At 41.7% G+C, this 9,830-nt stretch overlaps 1 non-coding gene across 1 annotated transcript; it reads left to right on the top strand.

Annotated features, from left to right (window-relative positions):
• Positions 1 to 3,562: 3,562 nt before the first annotated feature.
• Positions 3,563 to 3,669, top strand: LOC112438505 (U6 spliceosomal RNA). Its single transcript, XR_003026922.2, has one exon. It is a non-coding gene; the product is annotated as a U6 spliceosomal RNA (small nuclear RNA).
• The last annotated feature ends 6,161 nt before the right edge of the window (positions 3,670 to 9,830 follow it).

The following is a 9,830-nucleotide window of genomic DNA, read 5'->3' as shown; positions in this document are numbered from 1 at the left end:
CAAAGCTAAACATGGAGTTACCATATGACCAAACAATCCACTTCCAGGTGTATATCCAAAAGAATTGAAAACATGCTTACATAATACTTGTCCACAAATTTTCATGAATGTTCAGTATTATTAATAATAGCCAAAAGCAGAAAAACCCAAATGTCCATCAATTGATGAATTCTAAACAAAATGGGATATATCCATACAATGGAATACTGTATAGCCTAAAAAAGGAATGAAGAATTGACATATACTATCACATAGACAAACACTGAAAACATTATGCTAGGTAAAGAAGTCACACACGGCCAGGCGCGGTGGCTCACGCCCGTAATCCCAGCACTTTGGGAGGCCGAGGCGGGCAGATCATTTGAGGTCGGGAGTTCGAGACCAGCCTGACCAACATGGAGAAACCCCATCTCTACTAAAAATACAAAATTAGCTGGGCATGGTGGCGCATGCCTGTAATCCCAGCTACTCGGGAGGCTAAGGCAGGAGAATCGCTTGAACCCAGGAGGCAGAGGTTGTGGTGAGCTGAGATCGCACCATTGCACTCTAGCCTGGGCAACAAGATTGAAACTCCATCTCAAAAAAAAAAAAAAAGCAAAAGTCACACACAAAGACAACTTATTCTATGAGTCCATTTATATGCAGAAAAGGCAAATTTAACAGACAGCAAGTAAACTAGTGGGTGATTATGATTAAAGATTATGTAGGATAGAAAAATGATGACTAAAGACTACAGGATTTCTGACTGAGGCAATGAAAATATGTCATAATCAACTGTGGTGATGGTGCACATATCTGTGAATATACTAAAAACCATTGAATTGCACAGTTTAAACAGGTGACTTTTCAAACAAAGCTATTTGAAAAACAGTTGTATTCCTATATACTAGCATAAAATAACCAAAAGCAAAACTAAGAAAAGAGTTGCATTTCAAACAGAATCAAAACTAATAAAACACTTAGGCATAAATTTCACCAAGAAATTGTGAAACTTGTACACTAAAAACTACAATATGTTGAAATAAATTAAAGAAGATATAAGTAAATGGAGCGCCATCCCAGTTTCATGGGCTAGAGAATGTAATATTATTAAGATGGCAAACTCCCCAAATTGATTTACAGATAGAATACAAGAGCTTTCAAATCTGCCTTTTCTCCCAAACATAGATGAACTGATCCTAAAATTCATATGAAACTGAAGAGTACCCTAAAGAGCAAAAACAGTGTTGAGAAAGAACAATGTAAAAGAATACAGCCTTCTTAATTTCAAATTTTATCACAGGCTGGGCATGGTAGCTTATGCCTGTAATCCCAGCAGTTTGGGAGGCCAAGGTGGGCGGATCACTTGAGGCCAGGAGTTCAAGACCAGCATCGCCAATATGGCAAAACCATGCCTCTACTTAAAAAAAAAAAAAAGACAAAGAAAACAAACAAATAAAAATTAGCCAGACGTGGTGGTGCACGCCTGTGATCACGGCTACTCAGGAAGCTGAGGCATGAGAATTGCTTGAACCCAGGAGGCAGAGGTTGCAGTGAGCTGAGATTGCGTCACTATACTCCAGCCTGGGCGACAGAGCAAAACTCTATCTAAAAAAAAAAAACACTGGGCACGGTGGCTCACACCTGTAATCCCAGCACTTTGGGAGGCCAAGACGGGTGGATCACGAGGACAGGCGTTCAAGACCACCTGGCCAAGATGGTGAAACCCTATCTCTTCTAAAAATACAAAAAATTAGCTAGGCGCGGTCGCAGGTGCCTGTAATCCCAGCTACTCGGGAGGCTGAGGCAAGAGAATCACTTGAACTTGGAGGGCAGAGGCTGCAGTGAGCTGAGATTGCACCACTGCACTCCAGCCTGGGCGACAGAGTGAGACTCTGTCGCAAAAAAAAAAAAAAAAACTTGTTACAAAGCATAGGATAGAAACATAGAGAAGTGGAATACAATGACAGTCCAGATATAAACCCACACATCTATGGTCAATTGATTTTTTTTTGAGATGGAGTCTTGCTCTCTTGCCCAGGCTGGAGTGCAATGGTGCACTCTCAGCTCACTGCAACCTCCACCTCCCTGGTTCATGTGATTCTCCTGCCTCAGCCTCCTGGGTAGCTGGGATTACAGGCGTGTACCACCATGCCCAGCTAATTTCTGTATTTTCAGTAGAGACGGGTTTCACTAAGTTGCCCAGGCTGGTCTTGAACTCCTGACCTCAAGTGATCTGCCTGCTTCAGCCTCCCAAAGTGCTGGGATTACAGGTGTGAGCCACCACACCCAGCCTATGGTCAATTGACTTTTGATGAGGGTGTCATAACCACTGAATGAGGAAAAAAAAGTCTTTTCAACAAATGGCTCTGGTATTCAAAAGCAAAAGGAGAATTTTGTCCCCTACCTCATACCATAATAAAAAATTAACATAAAGAGGATTCAATATCTAACTATAAGACTTAAAACTCTAGAAATCTTAAAAGGAAATATAGACGTAAATCATCGTGACCTTGGATAAGGCAATGGTTTGGCGCGATCTTGGCTCACTAGAACCTCTGCCTCCCGCCTCAGCCTCCCGAGTAGCTGGGATTACAGGCATCTGCCATCATGCCCGGCTAATTTTTGTATTTTTAGTAGAGATGTGGTTTCACCATGTTGACCAGGCTGGTTTTGAACTCCTGGCCTCAAGTGATCCGCCCGCCACCTTGGCCTCCCAAAGTGCTGGGATTACAGGCATGAGCTACCAAAATTTAACCAGGTATGATGGCAAGTGCCTGTAGTCTCAGCTACTTAGGAGACTGAGGTGGAAGGATGGCTTGAGCCCAGGAGGTGGAGGTTGCATTGAGCCAAGATTACTCCACTGCACTCCAGCCTGGACAGCAGAGCCAGACCTTGTCTCAAAAAAATAATAATAATAATTTTAAAATGGATAAAATACTTTGGAATAAATTTAACCATGAAAGTGCAAGACTAGTACTTTGAAAACTAACAAATACTATCTAAAGCAATTAAAGGAGACCTATGTAAGTGGAAAACCATACCAGTTTCATGAACAATACTTAACATTGTTAGGATAGCAATAGTCCTCATTGATCTACAGTTGAAATGCAAGGTGTATAAAAATACAAGATGCTGTTTTTGGCAGAAATGAACTAACTGATCCTAAAATTCATGTGGAATTGCAATGGACCCTGAATGTCCGGAAAAAAAAAAAAAAGTCTGGGAAAAGAACAAAGTAGAAGAACTCACAGTTCCTGATTTCAAAACTTACAACACAACACCTCTACAAAACTACAGTAATCACAACCTTATAGTCCTGCCATAAGCACAGAAATATACAGTGGTAGAACAGAACAAGGGTCCAGAAATCAGCCCATACATCAATGGAAAGCTGATTTTTATAAGGATGCCACAATCATTCAATAGGGAAAAAGTCTTTTCAACCAATGGTTCTGGAACAACTGAATATCCACATGTGAAGAATGCATTTGGCCCCTATCTCATACTATATAGAAAAATTAACTCAAAATGGATCAAAGAACTAAATGTGGGATCTACAACCAGAAAATTATTTACAAGAGTGCTCACTTCGGGAGCACATATATTAAAATTGGAACGATACAGAGAAGATTAGCATGGCCCTTGAGCAAGGATGACACGATAATTTGTGAAGCATTCCGTATTTTGGGGATTTTTGGAGCAGGGACAGGGAATAAGAGCTTGCTCTGTTTTTACTACTATTATTATTTTTTAAATAATAAAAGTTTTAAAAAAATTATTTAAAAGGAGCATAAATGTAAATAATTATGATTATGGATTAGGCAACAATTTCTCAAGTGTGATACCCAATGCTGAAGCAACAAAAGAGAAAACACATGAATTGGACTTAATTAAAAGTAAAAATTTTTGTGCCTCAAAAAATATTATCAACAAAGTGAAAATACGACCCATATAGAGGGAGAAAATGTTTGCAAATTCTAAGTCTCATAAGACTCTACTATGAGAATATATAAAGAAATCTCTCAACTCAAACACAAAAAGAAAAACAGCCCTGTATAAAATGGGTGGAGGGGCCAGGCACAGTGTCTTATGCCTGTAATCCCAGCACTTTGGGAGGCCAAAGCCGGTGGATCACCTGAGTTCAGGAGTTCAAGACCAGCCTGACCAACATGGAGAAATCCTGTCTCTACTAAAAATACAGAATTAGCCGGGTGTGGCGGCGCACACCTGTAATCCCAGCTACTTGAGAGGCTGAGGCAGAAGAATCGCTTGAATCCAGGAGGCAGAGGTTGCGGTGAGCCAAGATCGTGTCATTGCACTCTGGCCTGGGCAACAAGAGTGAAACTCCGTCTCAAAAAAAAAAAAAAAAAAAAAAAAAGGGTGGAGGACCCAATTAGACACTATTCCAAAGACATAAAAATGGCAAATAGATACATGAAAATATAATCAACACCATTAGTCAATAGGGAAATGTGAATAGAAACTGCAGTGAGATGCCACTTCACACCCACTAGGATAGCTATAATTTAAAAGGAAATAAAACAAGTGTTAGCTAAGATGTGGAATGTTTTGAGCCATCCTACAATCCTGTGAGGAATATAAAATGGTACAAGTGATGTGGAACACATGTGGCAATTCCTCACAAAGTTAAACATAGATTTACCATGTGACCCAGAAATTCCACTCTTAGGTATATACCCAAAAGAATTAAAAACATGTTTACACAATAACTTATATACTGATGTTCATAGAAGCATTTTTTTTTTTGAGACAGAGTTTTGCTCTGTTGCCTAGGCTGAAGCATAGTGGTATTGTACAGTCACAGCTCTCTGCAGCCTCAAACTCCTGGGCTCAAGTCATACCCCCACCTCAGCCTCCAGAGTAGCTGGGACTACAGACACATGCCATTACAGCTGGCTAGCTTTTTTTCTTTCTGTCTTTCTTTCTTTTTTTTTCTGTTGTAGAGACAAGGTCTCACTATGTTGCCCAGGCTGGTCTCAAACTCCTAGACTCAAATGATCCTCCCACCTCGGCCTCTCAAACTGCTGAGATTAGAGGCATGAGCCACCAGCATTATTCTCAATACAGAAAAAGTGGCAACAACCCAAATGTTCATCAATTGATGAATGAATGAACAAAATGAGATATACTCATATAATAGAATATTATACAGCTATAAAAAGGAATGAAGGACTGCTAATGCTACCAACAAGGGTAAACCCTGAAAACAATCTGTTAAGTGAAGGAAGCCAGGTACAAAAACCTATGCATTTTATGATGTCATTTATAAGGAATGTCTGGAATAAACAAATCTATAGAGACAAGAAATAGATTTGTGATTCATTAGAGCTGTGGAATGGAAGAAGAGGGCAATGATACCTAAAATACATGGGGTTTCTTTTGAAGCAATTGAATGGTGCCATAAAAAAACTGTGGTTATGGTAGTATATTTGGAACTAAACAAACGCAATTAAATTTTACAGCTTAAATGTGTCAAATGTGTGCATTTGATTTATATGCCAATAAAGCTGTCTTTAAGCCAGTAGCATTTCTATATACTGGCATTGAACAACCTGAAACAAAAATTAAGAAAATAATTTCACTTAACTAAAAATGGAATAGGGCCTGGTCATGGTGGCTCATGCCTGTAATCCCAGCACTTCGGGAGGCTGAGGCGGGCAGATCACCTGAGGTCAAGAGTTCGAGATCAGCCTGGTCAACATGGTGAAACCCCGTCTCTACCAAATATACAAAAATTAGCCGGGTGTGGTGGCAGGTGTCTGTAATTCCAGTTACTCAGGAGGCTGAGGCAGGGAGAACTGCTTGAACTTGGGAGGCGGAAGTTGCAGTGAGCCGAGATTGCGTCACTGCACTCCAGCCTAGGTGACAGAGCAACACTCCATCTAAAAAAAAAAGTACCTAAATGGATACCATTAACCAAGGAAGTACAAGGCTTGTACATAGAGAGGTGCAAATATTTTTTTAAAGTAAAGAAGACCCACATAAGGAGAAACACATTGTGGTTTCTTCTTGGGACTAGAAGAATTAATATTAAGATGGCAATATTCCAAAATATGTCTACATATTGAATGCAAGGTCTATAAAAATATCACCAGCCTTTTTGCAGAAATGGGTGAGCTGATACTAAAATTTGCATGGAATTGTGAAGATCACTGAACAGCCAAAAATCTAGAAAAAGAGAAACAATGTACGAGGATACACTTTCTAATTTTAAAGTGTACCTGAAAGCTGCAATAATCAAAACACTGTGGTCCTGACATAAGGATAAAAAATAAACAGACTGGTGGGATACTGATTGTCTAAGAATAAACCCATACATATGTAGTCAAATACTTTTGATGGATGAGGTTTCCATGAAAATTTAATCTGGGCCGGGCACAGGAGCTCACGCCTGTAATCCCAGCACTTTGTGGGGCTGAGGTGGGTGGATCACCTGGGGTCAGGAGTTCGAGACCAGCCTGACCAACATGGTGAAACCCCGTCTCTACTACATACAAAAAATTAGCCGGGTGTGATGGCGCATGCCTGTAATCCCAGTTACTCAGGAGGCTGAGGCGGGAGAATTATTTGAACCCGGGAGGTGGAGGTTGCAGTGAGCCAAGATTGCACCATTGTATTCTAGCGTGGGCAAAGAGTGAAACTCCATCTCAAAAAAAGAGAAAAGAAAATTTAATCTGGAAAATATAGTCTCCTCAACAAATGGTGCTAAGACAACTGGATAAATACATGCAAAAGAATGACATGGTCCCTACCTCAGACTACATACAGAAATTAACTCAAAATAGATCAAAGAGTTAAATGTAAGTCCTGAAAATATGGAAATCTTCGAAGGAAACATGGTGTAAATCTTCATGATCTTGGATTAGGCAACAGTTTCTTCAATATAACAAAATCACAAGGAACAAAAGAAAAACTAGATGATTAGCATTCTTCAAAAGAAAAAACTCTAGGCCTCAAAGACAATATCAAGGAAAATACCAAAAGTAGGAAAGGAAAAGGAGGAGAGGCAGCCTCCCTGGCCAGGATTGGCTGGGAGCCAGGAGTGACTTCCCAATGCAGAGAAGGGGTGAGTAAGAGTCTACCAGTGACCCACATCCACAACATGGAACCATGCAATCCTGGCCACAGAAATCCTTGTCCCTCCCAACCTCTGAAACTAACATAGGAAGCTGCTGGGAGACTGTGGGTCAGAATTGTTCCAGGGAGGGAGATCACACTGGGTCCCATACCCTTGCTGAGACCTAAGCAGCTACAGTCAGGCACCGTTTTGAAAACTAGTCTCTGGCAACTGCGTGTGGTTATGGTAGTATATCTGCAACTAGGCAAAAACAATTAAATTTTATACTTTAGATGCGTCAAATGTGTGTATATTTGATTTAGATGCCAATACAACTGTTTTTTTTCTTTTTTTTAATTATACTTTAAGTTCTAGGGTACATGTGCACAACGTGCAGGTTTGTTACATAGGTATACATGTGCCATGTTGGTTTGCTGCACCCATTAACTCGTCATTTACATTAGATATTTCTCCTAATGGTATCCCTTCCCCTGCCTTTGACAAACCTGACAAAAACAAGAAATGGGGAAAGGATTCCCTATTTAATAAATGGTGCTGGGAAAACTGGCTAGCCATATGTAGAAAGCTGAAACTGGATCCCTTCCTTACACCTTATATAAAAATTAATTCAAGATGGATTAAAGACTTAAATTTAGACCTAAAACCGTAAAAACCCTAGAAGAAAACCTAGGCAATACCTTTTTTTTTTTTTTTTGACAGAGTTTCGCTCTTGTTGCCTAACCTGGAATGCAATGGCGCGACCTCAGCTCACTGCGAACTCCACCTCCCGGGTTCAAGCTATTCTCCTGCCTCAGCCTCCTGAAGAGCTGGAATTACAGGCGCCCACCACCACACCTGGCTATTTTCTTGTATTTTTAGTAGAGACCATGTTGGCCGGGCTGGTCTTGAACTCCTGACCTCAGGTGATCCGCCCGCATCAGCCCCACAAAGTTGCTGGGATTATAGGCATGAGCCACCGCACCCAGCCCAAAGCTGTTTTTTTTTTTTTTTTAAGACAGTAATATTTCTATATACTGGCATTGAACAACCTGAAACAAAAATTAAGAAAATAATAAGTCCTGGAAACACCGGAACTGAGGTGTTATGGAAACTTGGGCTATCACTGCTGAGATGTGGGAGTGAGCTGGAAGCACTCCTGCAGCCAGGGTTAGGAAGTGACCAATACCCGGGCAGCAGCAGCTGGTGCTGGAATCTAAGACAGGGACATAAGCAGGACATAAGTTGCTGCTGGGACTTGATCACAAGCTGACAGTGGGCTCCTACAGCCAGGGATAGGGGAATGGGGGGGGGGTTAAGCCCCACAGGGACTTGGGTGTGAAGGAAATACACATTCCCTATTCCTCAGCCCAGGCTATGACCACTAAGGGAGGCCCCATCCTCTCCAGTAGCAGAGCCTCTGCATAGCTGCTACCACCCCTCACTCAAGCACTACAGATGGGGCCTGAGGAACTTCCTGCCCCTGCCCTCCATGGCTGATGCCTACTCTCACCACTGGGGGACCTGAGCACAACCTTCTTAGCCCAGGTTCTCCCTCAATTCCCACAAGACAGAGGACATAGCCTGGGGTCCCAGGAATTGCCAAACTCAATCCAATACCTTGGACACCTGAGCACTCCTCCTGGGTGCCTGACGTTGGGTTTAAACTCCCAGCTGCTACCACCTCAGCTGGCACCTACCTGCAGGCACTACCACTTGCAGGCCTGGAGACTGTCCTACCAAGCCAATTGCAGCCACCACCAATATCAATCCACACACTTTGTGACCCAGAGAATCATTTCACCATTGCTACTCTTATTGCCCAAGCCACACCAGCTGCCCAGAAACCTGAGAACTCGCCAACTTGCCCAGTCCACTGCTTCCAGTACTGGCATCTGATCAAGCCATCCTAAGGCAAAAGAATAGACCTGCCAGACTGCCAACAAAGGTTCCAGTGCACTCTGCCCTGCAGCACAAAGATGAGTTCACTCAGCCCGCTACCGCCACCACTGGGCCCTGAAGACTGGCCCGCCTGCCATCTCAGTCCCCAGCACAACTTCACCACAGCCTCCACTAATAATCACACTCTTACCCACCAAGAAAATCACGGGTATTACTAACACTGTTGACAGCCAAATAAATCATACAAAGACTACACTACTGCATGTACCCAGAATCAAAGCTGAAGTACCCTACCGAAACAACATCATACATACATCTTCAGGAAAAAGTCCTCCCCTATGAAAGTAAATTTAAAAATAGGAAGAAGTGAGAATAGTTTGGAGGGGCCTCAGAAAAACTAAAAATAGAGCTATGATACAATCCCGCAATCCCACTGCTGGGTATATACCAAATGAAAGTAAATCAGTATATTAAAGAGATATCTGCACTCCCATGTTTATTGCAGCACTGTTCACAATAGCTAAGATTTGGAAGCAACCTAAGTGTCCATCAACAGATGAATAGATAAAGAAAATGTAGTACATATACACAATGGAGTACTATTCAGCCATAAAAAGGATTGAGATCCAGTCATTTGCAACAACATGGATGGAACTGGAGGTCATTATTTTAAGTGAATAAGCCAGGCACAGAAAGACAAACATCACATGTTCTCACTTATTTGTGGGCTCTAAAAATCAAAACGATTAAACTCCTGGAGATAGAGAAGGATGGTTACCAGAGGCTGGGAAGGGTAGTGGGAGGGGGTGGGAGGTAAGAATAGTTAATGGGTACAAAAAAATAGTTAGAAAGAATGAGTAAGACCTAGTAT

The sequence above is a fragment of the Pan paniscus genome, chromosome X (genome assembly GCF_029289425.2).
Source record: "Pan paniscus chromosome X, NHGRI_mPanPan1-v2.0_pri, whole genome shotgun sequence".
Taxonomy (NCBI): Eukaryota; Metazoa; Chordata; class Mammalia; order Primates; family Hominidae; genus Pan; species Pan paniscus.
The sequence above is the reverse complement of the archived record's forward strand: the minus strand, read 5'-3'. Positions and strand labels throughout refer to the sequence as shown.